Source organism: Canis aureus, chromosome 23 (assembly GCF_053574225.1).
Source record: "Canis aureus isolate CA01 chromosome 23, VMU_Caureus_v.1.0, whole genome shotgun sequence".
Taxonomy (NCBI): Eukaryota; Metazoa; Chordata; class Mammalia; order Carnivora; family Canidae; genus Canis; species Canis aureus.
This window is the reverse complement of record NC_135633.1, coordinates 32,916,740-32,933,819: the sequence shown is the minus strand read 5'-3', so window position 1 is coordinate 32,933,819 and position 17,080 is coordinate 32,916,740. Positions and strand designations below refer to the sequence as shown.

The following is a 17,080-nucleotide window of genomic DNA, read 5'->3' as shown; positions in this document are numbered from 1 at the left end:
CACCTACCTTTGTCCTCACTGTAGATTTATGACATGGGCAGGAGATGTGCTCATCCACCTATTTTATGCTAGTGAACCATAGATGAGAACAGTTAACTGACCTTCTCAAGTGATTTTTGCATTCAGACAATAAGCAACAGAACCTGACCTTTAACCTAGACCTAGCCAAAATGTTCATTGTTCCTTGTTTTACTATACTGGATAGTCTAGGGGACTAGGTGTCTGCTGGGAACAAAATTGAAAATAATATCATGCAATAGTTATTACCGAAATGATTCGGAAAAGCAGAGAGCCATGCTGAAATGAAGAGGGACAGGCCGATGAATTAGATATTTTACATTAAGGTGGCAGTATGGCCATTCCATCTGGGTAGAGAGAGGGCACAGGTATACAAAAGTATTTGTCATGCTGCCAGACATATAGACTTGTGTTCAAGTCCAACTTTATACCATTTACTGTCTGGTCTTGAACAAATCACACTTTCTCAGTTTTGTGTCTTTTATCAAATGCAAAATGGGGATAACAGTACCTACTTGATTGGTTTATTGTAGAGTTTAAATTAGGCAGTATATGAGGAATAAATTAGGGGACCAGTAAGTGTTAGTTATCTTTCTCATTATTATTTTAGTGAGTTGTTCACTTCTTAGAAGAAACAAACTTGAGTTTGAGGTCACCCTTTACCTTTTCACAGCTTTGTGATTTGGGATAATCTTTTTTTAAAATTTGCTTTTTGAGAAAAACATCAACAATAAGAACAAAAGCAACCATAGAAATGCCTGACCTAACTACATTTTAAAAATGATAAATAGAATACAAGTTAATGGATGTAAAATTGCTTTTGAAAAGGTAAATCATTATACATACTGAAGTAATTATAAAATATGTTTTACCATAGAAATATTTTACTTTTTTTTTTTTCAATTGTTCATGGCTCTGGGCTGCTAAGTCTGTGTATAAACAGACTTGTGTTAAATGGTAACCTCTTGCCTTTCACATAGATCCATACAACTTATAAATGAAAGTGCCCTTTGGAGAAACAATTTCCTTATCAAGCCTGAACACACCAGGCCACCAAAATGGGAGCACAAATCACCTGTGCTGGGAAAAGCTTTGCTAATTATTTTCAGTAATACTTATAGTTTCTTTATGATTACAAAAAATAATACATGTTGTATGTAGAAAATTAGGGGGCTATATATATAGTAGTAAAAATCACCTGACACCCCAAAACCTAGAGAATATCTGTTTTGCTCTCAATCTCCCAAGTCATTGTGAGAACACTCAGGCTTAGGAAGTTTATAAGGTTTTGCTTTGCTCTCAAGGGCAAAAGCTTAACAGTAGTGCTGTTTCTCCGTGGAGTACAGCATTTCATAGTTTGTATATCATGTGCCCCCCAAGTAATCACAGATGTAAAACAGTTGGGCCTTTCAACAGCTCTGCAGTCATTGAGAGAAATCCTTTTACCTTCACAGAGCAGAAGAGTTCCTTCTAGACCATTTGACCACACTAACTCTGTCCCCGACGCTGAGTCTTCTAGAATTTATCCCCAGCATGATGGACCAAATATGGAAACGATAAAAACATTATGTCTAGGCTCAGAAATTGAGAATCTTGTCCGGGGAATATCTATTTTTGCTGATTTACCTAACAAATTTACCTGATATTCAGCTAACCTATTTGTTTCTGGACTTAAATCAAACCATGTAAACTACAAAATGCTACAAAATGAACATATACTACAATAGCTACACAATGAACAATAGGTACAAAATGAACATATACTACATGAGTCCTCTATTATTCTGGGATGTTTTTGACCACCGAAGTGAAAAAACGGCAACCTCAGTACTTTAACCAATGAAGACATTTATTGTCTAGATATAGGATAGATCCAAGTCTCCACCATGTCCTCAAAGGCCCTCTTACATTTTTGCTCTGCCAAGTCAGGATAACGCCCTTGATCATGTCAGAGTTTGTGCCCAAGAATCATTTCAAGACAGGCCAGCCACAGGCAGAAGTTTAATATATTTTCTATAAGTCCCTTCTTTTAAAAAAATTATTTATTTATTCATGAGAGAGACAGAGAGAGGCAGAGACATAGGCAGAAGGAGAAGCAACCTTCCTGCGGGGAGCCCCATGTGGCACTCCAGGACCAAGGGATCACCTCCTCCACCCCCCATCCCCCGGAGCCAAAGGCAGACACCCAACCACTGAGCCACGTAGGTGTCCCAGTCCCTTTTTAAAGAAAGGAAATTATTTTTAGATACTTCTCAGCAGATTTTCTCTCAGGCCTTATTGACCAGGATTGAATCAAATACTATTCCAAAAACAATTGCTGGCATGGCAAGTATTATCCTAAGATAATATTTATTTGGTTTTATTTTATTTGTTTATTTTTAAAAGATTTTATTTATTCATGAGAGACACAGAGAGAGAGGCAGAGACATAGGCAGAGAGAGAAGCAGGCTCCGTGCAGGGAGCCCAAAGTGGGACTCGATCCCAGGATCATGCCCTGAGCCAAAGACAGGTGCTCAACCTCTGGGCCACCCAAGCATCCCACATATTTGATGCTAAAAAGTTATACAATTTTGATCTCTAAAATGTTTCTGAATTTTTCTTATTGATTACACTTTTTTTTTTTTAGTGGATTGTAAGAGCTTTCCCTCACATTCATATTATACAATTTTCTAATCCCTACCCATCTAAGTAAGGGCTATAAAGAGTAGCTCATAGTTACTTACATACACACACTTTTTATCAGATTCACAAAATTACTACAATTTTAAAACACTGTGTTCACAAATCTGTGCAGGAAGAACAGTCCTATATTTTGTTGGAAGTAATTAAGCTAGTAAGACCTATATGGAAGCCCTTTAGCAATATCTTTCAAAATTTCAGTATTCTGTATCTTTGACCCAGTCATTCTAGTTAAAGCAACTCATCCTCCAGATACATTTGTACATTCTGAATGCCTGTCATTATCAAGATATTTATTTAAAAATATTTATTAAGAACCTATCATTGACCAGGCTACATTCAAGCTGTTGGGACATCTTTTAGGAATAAAATAGAAAAATATCCCTGCCCTTACAGAGTTTATATTTGGGTGCCACATCATATGTGACAATAAAGCACTGAATGATGTCAAAGATAGAGGCCGACACGCATCCATAATACATGAAGCTGCTTTCCAAACAAGGGAGAGCTTCTATAAAGGACTCTTAATTCTCTTTTTAACAAATGTATAGCATTTTGTTTCATAATATACTATAATTCAATTAGTTTTTTTTTATTGAGAAAAAAAAAAAAAAACAGTTCCAAGAAAGATTTCGGTGTTGTGTGGCCATCTAAATAAGTAGCATCTAAAACCAGGTTTTAAGCACAAGAAGAGAAAGCCTTATTAGTACTAATATGGAATGATCTCCAAGAGGTATTGTTAAACTAAAATTAGAGGAAACAATATTTGTATTTGCTTCTGTAACACATGCAATGCTTCTGGAAGAAGGTATAAGAAATTTACTACTCCCTTCTAAGGAGGTAGAGGCAGGGGAACTGGGTGTCTATGGGAATAGATGGAGTCGAAGACTTTTCACTATAAATATATTTTTGTAACTTTATGATATTAAAAATATATATTTATTACTTAAATACTTTTACACTTAAAAAATAAAGTGTTACTATATTTGTATTATAAAAATATGTATTTATGTTTTGCTTAAAAAATTATGTTATGATTTTTCTTACCGAAAAATCTCAACTTATATTTACTAGCCATTATTTGTTTTGATTCACATAGGAGTTGCTTTGTTTTTTGAGTATTATTTCTACTACATTTAGTTCATTGAAATATTTTTGCCAGTCTCTTACTAGTTTATGCTGTTATTTACTCAATAAGAAACTTTACTTTTAATCAAGTCCAGGGATCTCTGGGTGGCGCAGCGGTTTGGCGCCTGCCTTTGGCCCAGGGCGTGATCCTGGAGACCCGGGATCGAATCCCACATCGGGCTCCCGGTGCATGGAGCCTGCTTCTCCCTCCGCCTGTGTCTCTGCCTCTCTCTCTCTCTCTGTGTGACTATCGTAAATAAATTAAAAAAAAAAAAAAAATCAAGTCCAGAAGTCTTTTCTTGAAACCTATGTGGGCTTTTTGTGTTTTTGGTTATTTGTTTACGAATTTTGCTTAAGAACCCCTTACAGGCCCCAACACCATAAAGACAATCAAGTGTTTTCATGAACCTTATATTACTTTGAATCCATTTTTATTTATTGTCATGCTTAGTTTAAGAATGGTTCCAACTTCATTTTTTTCCTAATGTATTATTTGAAACAATCAGTTATTGACTCACTGATATGTGAAGTCTGTTCCTGCCTTTGTGTGAGCACCAGGATGGTGGTTCATCCATGGCTAATCCACCACTATTAAGCCTCAGGATGTTGACATCTTTCTCAGCCATGTGTCATTTCTGTCCAGGCATGTTTTTTTTTTAAATCAAAACTCAGCCGAAGACTCTGGGAGACCCTCTTCAAGTCTCTGGTCCTCTCTTGAGCACCCTTTTGTCTCTGGTGCTCTTTTGAGCATCCTTTTTCTCTCCAAGAGTATGTGCTAAAAACTCTAGCTACTTTGGCACCCTAGAATTCCAGCTTTGGCTCCTCAGCCAAAGCTCCACCTGAGTTCTTTTTCTTAGTGCTCTGGTCTAGAAGTTCTCTCCAGGCAGAATGGGGAGGCAACCATAGAGCTCACTTTGTTTTTCAACATCCAGAGATCTTGATCCTGTGCTGCTTAAGACTCTTGTTTCGTATTTTGTATCTCAACTTTCAGTTTCAGATAGGAGAATAAGTCCCAACATTTCTTAATATGTTAAGAAATAACATATTAAGGTAAATCTCCAACTATGTTCTTATTTTTCTATATATTCCTAGCTCTTGCTATACTTTGAAGACATTTTTTGCATTTTTGTCCTCTCAAAACTCCACTCAAATTTTGAATAAAATTGCATCTAATTAATAGAGTACCTTAGGGGGTGAACTCTTCATGAGCTTAAGTAGTTGTATTTATCCATATAGTAAGAGTATTTATATATTTAGATCTTGTTTCAATTCATTTATTAGAACTACATTTTAAAATATTCTTCTTGAAGTGATTTTCTATTCTTTATTAGTTTAATTCCGAAATACTTTATTTTTGTTAATGCTATAAGAGGTTTTATTTTCTTTTGCATTTCATGGTAGGCTATTAGTATAGAGGAATACTCTTGATTGCATATCTTGAATACAGAGCCAGAAATTATGTTTCTCTTCTCTAATTAGCTCCAAGAGTTGCCTACTGATTCTTTTTGATAACCTGCATACATTATGCTGTCATATGATTACAATTTTGATACTTCCTTTCCAGTCTTAATTTTTTTTATTTCTCTTTATTTTTTTTTAAGATTTTATTTATTTATTCATGAGAGACACAGAAAGAGAGAGAGAGAGAGGCAGAGACACAGGCAGAGGGAGAAGCAGGCTCCATGCAGGGAGCCTGACGTGAGACTCAATCCCGGGTCTCCAGGATCAGGCCCTGGGCTGAAGGCGATGCTAAACTGCTGAGCCACCAGGGCTGCCTATTATCTTTCTTTCTTTAATTAATGCATTGTGCATTGTTCAGTATCACTACATTAGTGATAGATGGAAATGTATCATGTCTCTAACCTTACAGAGAATGGCCTATACTTGAATATTTAACTGTGATTTTTTGTTTTTTGTCAGTAGGCCACCATTAGTAAGTAAAGGATGTTCCCTACTCAGTACTTCTAGAAATATTTTATATTTAACCAGATAGAAATGTTTAATATTATCATTTTTTTCTAGATCTATTGAGATGCAATGAACTGTATCACTACATTTTTCAGACATTGAACTATATTACTGAGCATTAATTGTGTATGGACACACATACATGCATATAATGTCTATTTTGAGAGACCAAAATTATTTTCTTTTATTTTCATCAAAAGGGGAGATAAACTATCATGGCAGGATGGTTCTAATCTTCTATTACTCAAATTTTGGGCTCAACTCCAGAAACAGTAACCACATACATATTTGAAAGAATAGTTTATGATCTTTGGGCATTCGTGTCCTCTTCTGTGAAAAACAAGGTAGGGATGAGATTCAGGAATAACATTCTATTATGTCTTGGCTCAAAAGCTCTTGAGGAGATTGCATAAAATCTTTGTTTCTAGTGAATTCCATCCCTACCTACATCCTTGCCTCTTTCCTTAAACCTCATCTTGAGTTAGGCTCTCAGGTTCTTTCATGCTTTCAGGTATTTGCATATACCATACCTTCTGCACAGCACAACCTTCTTGTTTCATTTAGTTATTTGATTAACAGCTTATCCTGCCTCTTGTTAAATTAAGAAAATTAAAATTTACTGGAAAGGTAGCTCACAGCACAGACATAGAGGACTCAGAGCAGTGCTGCCAGTCTGAGCAGCAGGAAAGCCTTGGCCATCTTATTCAGCTGTCACATAAAAAATCGACTCACTCACATATTACTAAAATGAGAACAATGCAGAGAAGATTAACATGGCCCCTGGGCAAGGATGGCATGCAGATTTGTGAACTGTTTCATATTTTCTATATTACATATTCAAAGTTGCTAAGAGACTGGATCTTAAATGTTCTCACTACAAAAAAGAGACGCTAATTATGTGATAGGATAGAAGTATTAGGTAACACTACAGTGGTAATTATATTGCAATATATAAATATATCCAATCAACATTGTATACATTAAACTTATCCAATGTTATATGTGAATTATATTTTAATTTTTTTTTGGTTAAAAATATCTACTCCAAATGATTTCTTCTTCAGTTTGTTACTCTTTATTTAATATTCAAAATCCCTAGGAAAAGACTGTGGTTTGTCTTGCTTATATTCTCTACCATCCATTGATGGAGGCAGGAGCCCTGGACCCCTAAGACTGATCACAAAATTGGAAAGACCTTTTTCTAAAGGAAAATGTTTCATATTAGAAGAAGAAATGAATTCTGGCAATCCCCAAACAAGAAATTTCCACTGTATTTTCATACCTCATTGTTAGGTTAAGCCCCATTTATTAATCAAGTTCTTGTTTTGGAGTCATAGCTTCATATAAGAATTAAGGACCCTGTTTCCATTTCTCCATGTGTCTAATTTATTCTCTGTGCCAAGACATACACATCACAATATTGTATTCCTGTTATTGTATTCCCTCCAGAGAGGGTTAGATACTTGATAGTAGAAACTCTAACCTAACTCCTAACCCTAGCTATGGCTTCCAAGATTTTAGCACATAGTACTTGACACATGGTAGGTAATTAGTTATTATTTTTGGGAAGGAAGGGAGGGAGAGAAGGAGGGAGGGAGGAAGGGGAAAGGGAAGGAAAGGACGGAAAAAAGGAAAATGATGAAAAAAGGAATCTAGAACAGAACAAATGACAATTCAGCATGATAGAGAAGGGTTTGAGTGATAACCATCTGAAGAACTAGGCTGCCTTCAAGGTGATGAATTCCTAGTCATGGAGGGCCCTTAGTTATAGTTAGCTAACCATGTGATCCATAGGCTGTAGAAGGAATTGAAGCTCAGAATAGGAAATTGAACCTGATCAGTTTTAAGGTCCCTTTCAACAACAAGAGTCTGATTCCCTACTATAAGATCCTAAATGATGAGGACTTGGTAGTTAGTGCCTGGGGTGGAGAAAGTGAAACTCAGTGAGACCAAATCCGAGGGAACAGACTGATCTATACCTGGGGAAAATCTGTGTTTAATGTATGTGTATTCCTGTGCTCTTCTAAGCCCTCCCTGATTTGGTAAACACCTGTGAAGAAACAGCGGTTGTCTTCCAATGGTTGCCTTAAAAATAGTTTGACTCTCACTTATTTCTTTTAATAAGTGCACTAAAGACATTAGGAAGCTACTGGAATAAGATAGCCTTGTAGTTTTTTGATGTATACCTCAAGCCTTTAAAAAATAAGAGAATATATGTGTCTAACTCAAAGTTCCTCAGACCTCTTGGGATCTTAGTTTTCAACATCAACAAACCTTTGATATTTGGATTTGTTTTGCCTTTGGCAAAAATACTACTTCTGTTGCTAAAGGGATGCTGGGAACTTCAGATGGCCTTTTTGAAAGTGAGTAGATTTTAAAAACTAATATTTTTGTATTTGGTGTAAGTTAGAAATTTGTATATTCTTTTTCTTTAGAACAGACATGCATATAATACTTGCTGGTGTAGTTCCATATCAAATAGCATTTCAGCTTGTTTTAAATGAATAACTTTTTTTACTTTTTTAAAAAATATTTTATTTATTTATTCGTGAGAGACACAGAGAGAGAGAGAGAGAGAGAGGCAGAGACACAGGCAGAGGGAGAAGCAGGCTCCATGCAAGGAGCCTGATGCGGGACTCCATCCTGGGACTCCAGGACCATGCCCTGGGCCAAAGGCAGGCGCTAAACCGCTGAGCCACTCAGGGATCCCTAAATGAAAAAACTTTTAAAATCAAGTATTGAAGTCATTCTTCAAATACCAAATTGCCTAGAAATTACCATCCCTTGACTTGCTCTGATATACAAAACCTCATCATATAAGACAGAAATGCGACATTATCAAGTGTTAAAATAAGCTGTTTACCCATTGTAAAAAAGAGAATCATTATAAAACTTGCAAAATTGAAAAGATTACTAATAGAACTCTACACAATATCAAGATACAAATTAGAACTGTAACCATTTATCTTCGTTAGATAACACATCCTAGTTAACATTTATGGATACTTGAATTTTAGTCAGTATTCTAAGCAGCAGTGTTTTAGTTGTGTCCATATTTCCAATAGATAAGCAAATGGTCAGAAATCAGGATGAATAGGTGTGAAACTGCAGCTTAGAACCAGGATGGAGAATGGAATTTCTAATTAGAAAGGACATGGAGGGGAGCTGCATCTAGAAGGAAATACTTTGTATGGACATCCCATGTTTCTTTGGTGTGGCTTAAAGAGGGAGTGACAGGATTCAGACAAAGGCTAAAGTCATGGTCACCATTCTCAAATCATTTCTCGGTTAGCTCTTGTCAGAAAGATAAAATAAATTTCCCAAGGGTACCAGTTATGTCTGTATGTATTCCTGTGTGTGTGTGTGTGTGTATAGTGGAGACATGATTATATCTGGGTAGCATTTTACAAAGTAATTTCAGGTTTATTCCCTTTTCTAGTCCTAAAACTTACCTGAGAAATAAGATGGACTTATTTTACAGATACACATAAAGAGGTATACTGTGCCTAAAAGGCATATTCCAGGTGATTTGCCTAGTTTTTAGAATAGCTTAAACAGAAAATCATATTCTCCTTCCACAAACTTGTCCTTGACACCCAGTGTTTTTCGTGTCTGTACTATCTTACAAATTGCTGAAAGATTTAACGAGAACACATATAAATGCATGGCACATCCTAAGTGCTCAAAAAAGTGGCCACAAAAAATCTTCCTCATTTTCTAGGATCTCTCCAAAATGTCAGATTGTATTTTCTAGAGCAAACACATTTTTTTATCTGTTACCTCATTTACTGGATCCATGTAGACAGTCACTATGAATGTACTCTACATTCTATGTACTTGTCACACTGGGTAACCACATCAGTGAAGCCTTTGTTCAGGGTTGTGCCATCTTGCTGCTGCCATTGCTATTAGTACAGGTCAACCATTCAGTTTGAAGGCAGAAACATATACCCATAAATACTTTCTGCATATAAACAGACACATAATGGCCAGGAAGTAAGGGTCAGCAGAAGAGAAACAGCCCCTGCCCTTTTGTCATTTGCCCCTGACTGACCAGATAGTAGGTTTGACCTCTGAGAGGTTGTATCTAGTTCCTTTAGCAGTGAACAAAAAGGTACAAGGTGGAGGCCGGGGGATGTAAGCTGACTGGCTTGCAGATTTGCACAGTTAGGTTTGTTGTTTTACCTGCTGCCAGATCTAATTATCGCTAGCTAACATGACCAAACATTTTGGTTTTTTAGGGTTGAGGGGTTTCCTGGGATGTGTTACCTTCGGTGCTAAAGACAGCAAAGTCTCAAGCAAACTGAAACCAATGGTCACTTGAAGCCTAGACCAGTTTGTTAAAAACTGGAACATGGTAGGCCCCCTTGGGAAGCTCTTTACCTGCCTCTGCTGGCCAGCCTCAGCCTCACCTTCTAGAATCCGGACGCAGAACCCATCTACATTAGATGATTGGTTTCCTGAGTTACATTCTTCTCATTCACACCCCCGCAGAATTTACAGGGAGAAAAAGAGTTAATGAATAGATATTTATAATCCCATTGAAATATTTCTCCCATATTTTCCCTTAAACTTTGGCACCTGCTACCACTTCTCTGCTAGCAGAAAACAAAAGGAATCAAAAAGAGCAAACAAATGTTAATGAGAAAACTCAGAAACAGCTGAGATGCTTAGTTTTCAACAGCTTTCTTTTTCCATAAACATGTGGACACATGATTTTTATTTTCTCTTGCGTATTTATTACAGGGTTATATTTTTCTGATAGTAAACCCATTTCTATTGATGGTCAACAAAAAAAGTAAAGGCTAAAAATAATACTAATAAATGCCAAGGTTTACTGAGTACCTACTGTATGCTGGGCATTGGACTGAGGATTTTTATCAGATTAATTTGTTTACTCTTCACAGCAGCTCTATGAAGTAGGTCATCATATCCATTTTACACCTGAGTCAAATGAGGCACGGAGTGGTGAAGCAACTCACCCAAGTTCAATCAAATGGCTGGTGAAAAAAGAGCTCTGATTTGGAGCCCAAAGGTCTCCGTGATCGATCTGGGAGCTCATGCTGCAGTACACTTCACAGGGGATCACTCAAGCATCATTATCTTCAGGTCCTTGGCTGCTTGCACAGCTATGAGGACCCATGGCCTGGCAGAAACTGCATCTAACCCGTTTGTGCCTTCAGCCTTTGAAAACTGTGAGCATTTTTCCTTTTGTGCCTACAAACCCTCAGAAGGACACAATGTGAAGAATACAAAGGTTTCCTCTCTTTCCCCCCTATATTTCTTAGAAAATCAAAGTCCTGAAGAAACCTAAAATAATACAATGGAAGTAAAATTATAAAATGCTTCTTCCAGGGGTGCCTGGGTAGTCAGTCAGTTAAGCATCCAACTCTTGGTTTTGGCTCAGATCATGATCTCATGGGTCTTGAGATCGAGGCCCCCACTGGGCTCCTTGTTCAGCGAGAGTCTGCTTAGGATTCTCTCTCTGCCCCTCCCCCCACTCATATTTTCTCTCTCTCTCTCTCTCAAATAAATAAATAAATAAATATTAAAAAATAAAATATGTTTCTTCTGGGACATTACCTGGTACCCCTGCTAAAGGGTATAATGAAAGGACATGTTAACACGAGAATCAGACAGCCCTAGGGTTATATCTCCAGTGATGAGGATTTTTAGGCCACATCAACCTGGGGAAGTTGTTTACCTTTGCCAAGTCTCAGTTTCCTCGTTTATATAATGGAGACCACAGTATGTACCACTGCCCCTTTCCCATAAAGGCATCTGTTTCCCAGCACCTGGTTATTCCTCCCTAATTGGTTACTACTCTACTTATAATCAAGATAGTTGCAGAGAATTCGTACTCCTGAGCCGAGCTTCTGTCCTGAGCCCCTGTGTGTGTTCTCTATCCTGGCAAGAAAATGGAAGGGGGAGTAACATTTACTGGTTCTGACAGTATATTTCAGACGCTATAGAAGAACTTTATTATTTTACAGAGTCCTCGTAACACTCGTGGTGTGCATTTAGTTTTACATAACAGATGTTCAATTACAGTGGTTTAGCCAAGTGGCAGTTTTAATTTTTCCCTGCAACAAGAGGTATTCTGGAGCCAGGATGTTGGCTCCAGGATTCCTTGGAGTTGTGATGTGTCTGCCCAGCCTCCATCATTGCCTCTGTGTTCCAGACAAGAAGAAAGAGAATATCAAAGAGCAGAGGGTGAATGCCGGCGGAGTCAGTCTGCATTTGAAAAATGTTCTCCAAAGCTCCAAGGATTGGCCTTCATTTATACCTCGTCATTAAGAATTGTGTCACAAACTGCAGAGAAGCCTAGGAAATTTGGTTGTTTCAGCTGGGGGTATGTCCACCCCGAGCTTAATTAGGGGTTTATTAACAAAGAAGAAAATAAAAATTGACATTGAGGAAGCTACCGGAAATGTCTCTAGCATCATGCTCCCAATTCAGTGAGCATGCAGTGACTTTAATTATCCGTGTTCACCTGTTTCAGAGAAAATAAGAAGCCAAGCCCAGGTAACACAGTCATAGCTCTGCCACCACTGCTTACTCTCTTCCATCCTTTTGAATGGTCACTGCCCCTAACAAGGCTGTTCCTTCCTGAAGAAGCTGAGAGAGAGCATCTTGTATTTTTTTTCTTCCTCAATCTCATGGATGATTTGGAAATAGAATTTTGTGTGTACCTCATATGATCCAGGCACCATTTCAGGCATTTGTTTTCCCCTGAGGAGGTTTCTCTGCTCAGAAAAGGTAGGCCACCTTTCCATGGCCCCATAGCTGAGAAGTATTAGAGCTGGGGTTCAGTGGCAGGTGGGTCAGGCTCTTCTCTCTGCATCACATAGGATAACCAATCAAGAGTATTTAAAATTCAGTAGCAGGAATCTCAAAGACAGAACCATCTTCAAGACGGGTAATACAGGGATTTCAAACAGTGGTCTCACATCCTGGCCAGGTGTGGATTTTTTTTAATTGAGGCCCTAAATCAGAACAGGAAACGGGTAACAGCAAAAAGTTTTCTCCCTTTTCTAGTTTGTATTATTATAGAAACCCCATAATAAAAATCCTCACCATAGCATAGGTCTCATATTTCATGCACATTCTCTCCTCTTAGTTTTTCTAATAACCCGAAACAGTGGACCAGGCAGGGACATAACCCTTGTGTTTGAATGAAGAAGTGGCCATTGTTTAATGCAGAAGTTGAGATCATAGCCTTGAACCTATGCTTTTGAGTATTATCTCTTGTGTTCCTTCCATAAACCCAATCTCCCAGGTCCTAACTAAAGGAGCTCTCAGATGGAATATGAAGCAAAATTGCACTTTGTGAAAAAACATATTTTTTGTTAAGCATCTAAATTAGTGTCTAATTTCCTTGTCAATCTTGTATCAGGAATTATTAAAAACATTCAGCCATTTTTCTTTTATCCTGAAAAAAGATTACTAATCAATTTACTTAGGAAAAAAAAAATATTATGCACTAACAAATCACTTGACATTTTCTTAGACTAATCTTCTGCTGAAATTAGTGCCTTTATATTAAAATAAGTAATTAATAGTTAATTGGAATTTATGTCAAACATTTTTTAATGAGCAGCATATTTTTTTAAAAATCTAATGAATAAACCATCATCTTTGTTACTAGCATTAGTGACAAAGATTTGTTCAGCACCTACTATAAGATCTTGTAGCAAAAAAAAAAAAAAAAAAAAAAAAAGATCTTGTAGCACATCATGGGAATGAAAATGTATAGGTTATGAGAATATAATTACCCTTGAAAGCCATACTGACCACAGTGCCTTGCACATAATCATGTGTTCAAATATCGATCAAACTGACAAATAAAGGAAGGGAGCAAGGAAGGATATACTCATTCATTTGGGAAAGAAGAAGGCCTTTCTTCCTTTTCTAGTGTGTGTCATAGTAGCCTGGTGGATAAGATACTAACAGGAGACATGGAAACTTTAATCCTTCCCTGTGCCTGGCACAGTACGTAGCAATGGGATTGTACACAGTAAATGGTTGCTGGATGAAAAAATGCATGGATACATGTTTCTGCACCATTATAGTTCTTCCTTAGTCTCTCCCCTGCCCAGGGCTCTTGCTCTCAGAAGAACTCTTCCATTATTTTGTCATGTGTGCTTGGTTGAAAGATACTGAGATTAGCCCTTCTAAATATGACCTCCTTCCAAAACTCTAATCTCCCTTTCACACACTGCTCTTCGTCCTGCTATCCCACCTGGGCAAGGGAATTGGAAAGCAGATAGCATCATAAGGAAGCACTGGTGTGTTGAGAGGATGGGCACACTTACTCATTCTTCTGCAGACTTGCTGGTTCCTCATTTTTCCTCGACACTCTGCCCACCTCCCCCACCCCCCACCCCCCCAAAAAAGCCCTTTTGTCCTTCCCTAATTAGTTATGGATCAGAAAAGTAGATATGGCCCTTTTGTGGTCTTTAATTAATTAATCCCTCATGAAATCTCTTACTGTGGCATAAAAACAAAAGGTTGTAAGCTAATTACCATCCTCATTATTAGAATCCAAGCATGGAAAAATGGCTTCTTCTGGGATTCCTTTGCCTTCTTTGTCCAAGACTAAATCTCAGAGCAGGAAAGTGTTGGCATAGTGATACATTTCGATGCTAAAAAAGATAATGAGCAATACCAGGTGATTAGAACAGAAACTGCAGGTGATATAGAGGAATTTGGTAGAATCTTTGACTTCTCCTAACTCTTCAAAAAAAACAAGCCATTACACTGTTGTGGGACATTTTAAGTATAATCAAGGACGCCTTAATTTGGGTTTGAAAGCTGACAGAATTAAGTCACTGTGAATAAATAAAGACACGTGTATTATCCTTCAAGGAATCATACATGTGAAAGTAAAGGGGACCTTAGGAACCCCAGTCTCATCAGCCTTTTAGGTGATCCACCCAAAGCCACACAGTGAGGGAGGTTGTACACATGTGCACCCATGCTCAGGCGTGTATTTATTATTCCTTAGAATTACGATGGGAGAGGAACTGCCATAACTACCACTTCATCAGTTCCAGGACTCATATCCTTTCCTACTTTAACATCTTTGAATTGGACATGGATCTTTAATATCTGAAAATCTCCGTGGGTAACTATTAAAGTTCTTCCAGTGAAGTTTACTTCTAGTAGTCACATGGGGACATTATCAACCTGAGTCCACTTCATAGTTTCTGCTTGAGAGGTTTTTGGTTTTGTGTTTGTTTTGCTTTTTGTTAGGGGTAGGGGTGTGTGGGCATTGTAAATCTGGAAAGCAAGGTGATCTGCACGCTTGTGGGTCAAGTTCTAAGGAGAGATTCCTCCACCACCAAAACTTGGACATGCACACTTACTGGGTGCATCTCATTATTTCCCATGCGCCGAGGGCATAGCTAGAGATTCATGTGGGAGTCTTCTTTTAGACTCCTTAGGTTGGCATTTTTCTTTCTTACTGCAACATAATATAACTACATACCAAAGATTCAAGAAGAGCAGCATTATTACCTCCCTAATATCCATGATGAAGTCGAGGCCTGGAGAACTTAAGCAGCTTCCCCAACATCACATTAAAATATAACATCGGGAGGCACCTGAGTGGCTCAGACTGTTAAGTGTCTGCCTTCAACTCAGGTCATGATCCTGGGGTCCTGGGATTGAGCCCCACATCAGAGTCCCTGCTCAGCAAGGAGTCAACTTCTCTCTCTGCCCCACCCCTGCTCGTGGTCTCTTTCTCTCTCTCTCATCAATCAATCAATCAATCAATCAATCAATCATTGAGATTCAAACCCATGTCTTCCTGATTCCATGTTTTCTAGCACACCACACTTTACCAAAACACAGCTGTATAACTTTAAAAAACAAAACAAAACATTCTCCTCTTTGTGTGTTGATTTTCTCATGTGAGAAATGAATATGGGTTGAGGAAAAGAATTTCGAAAGGAAGTAACATTTGTTAACTTGCATATGTCTGACACAGGTGCTTATGCTTTTGTACCTATCTAGCAATCAAATTAAGCCTAGCAGTTAAGTTTCATTTAATCTACTTTTACAGATGATGAAATTAAGACAGATAGGTAGAGAAGCATGCCCAGGATCACACAGAGTTACTGATGTAGTCTAGAGTTGAACCCCAATAAGCCTGACTCATGAGCTTTGCTGAGTCACGTTGGTGCTCTTAATTCTTGGAACAGTGTTCGTCCCTATGAAAAACAACTCATTTCTGAAATGTAGGATTGCCATAGTAAACTCCTTCCTGGGATATTTCCTTGCCATAGTAATATTGTTGAGGGATTCCCTGTGGTACATCATCAGTGTACATTGTCCTTTTTGCATATGGCTTGTTGGCTATTAGCGACCACTTCTGTCCCCCAGCTAGATTTGGCCACAGGCAGAGCCTAGACAGAAGGACAGAAGAATCCACAGGAAGACAGATGGTAGGGTTAGCTCCCAGCCACCTGTCATAGTAATCATAGGCTTTGCCCTTTCTGCTGTACCATAAATCCAGGCCACTATTGCATGGGGCTAGGATCTAAGGTCCTAAAGTTTAGGAGCTATTTGAATTCTTGGTCTCTGCCTTTAACAGATGTCCACAACTGAGAGCTGCTCTCCAGACTTTTTTTTTATCAGATTCTTTTCCCTAAAAGTTAGAATATTCTATCTGTGCTCCCATTTTAGAACCTGCTTTAGAAATAGCTTGATTCATCCATGGATGTCCTCTCCCCTTAGTCAGGTAGGTCCAAGGTATGATGCCATTTGAAATGCAGAGCTCAAAAAAGATGCCAAAAGGGGGCAGAAGGGGGAGGTTCTAAGAAGTACCTACCTGGGTTCATCATGAAGGTGGCTCCTCTCAGGGACAGATTCACTTTAACCAAACACATGAAGATTGATGTATAAGATCAGAATACAAAGGTGTTAATCCACAATGACAGATATCAGTACGAGAAATTCAAGTCAGCATAGATCAGACCACAAACTCACCTCTTTTTTGTGACCAACTCTACAAAGTAGTTAATAAAAGAATGATTGGTAAAACAGAACAAGGACAGTTGAAAGTGTGATTATAAGTCATATCTTGCCCAAAGCTCTCTATCCCTCCGTAGTCAATGGCTAAAAGTGGTTAAAGCACAGATATTAGAGTTAAATGAACCAAGCCTGGGATCTCAGCACTGCTCCTTTTAGCCAGGTCACCTTCGGTGAACACTTTATTTTTACCTGGCCTCAGTTTTTCTACCTATAAAATAAGAATAGCACTGTGTACTATAATAGGAAGAAG

At 38.0% G+C, this 17,080-nt stretch overlaps 1 protein-coding gene and 1 pseudogene across 1 annotated transcript in view; both read left to right on the top strand.

Annotated features, from left to right (window-relative positions):
• The window catches only part of TENM4 (teneurin transmembrane protein 4), a 2,712,352-nt gene that overhangs the window by 1,143,339 nt on the left and 1,551,933 nt on the right, over positions 1 to 17,080 (top strand). The gene's annotated exons all lie outside the window — the stretch shown is intronic.
• Positions 6,503 to 6,618, top strand: LOC144295615 (U6 spliceosomal RNA; annotated as a pseudogene).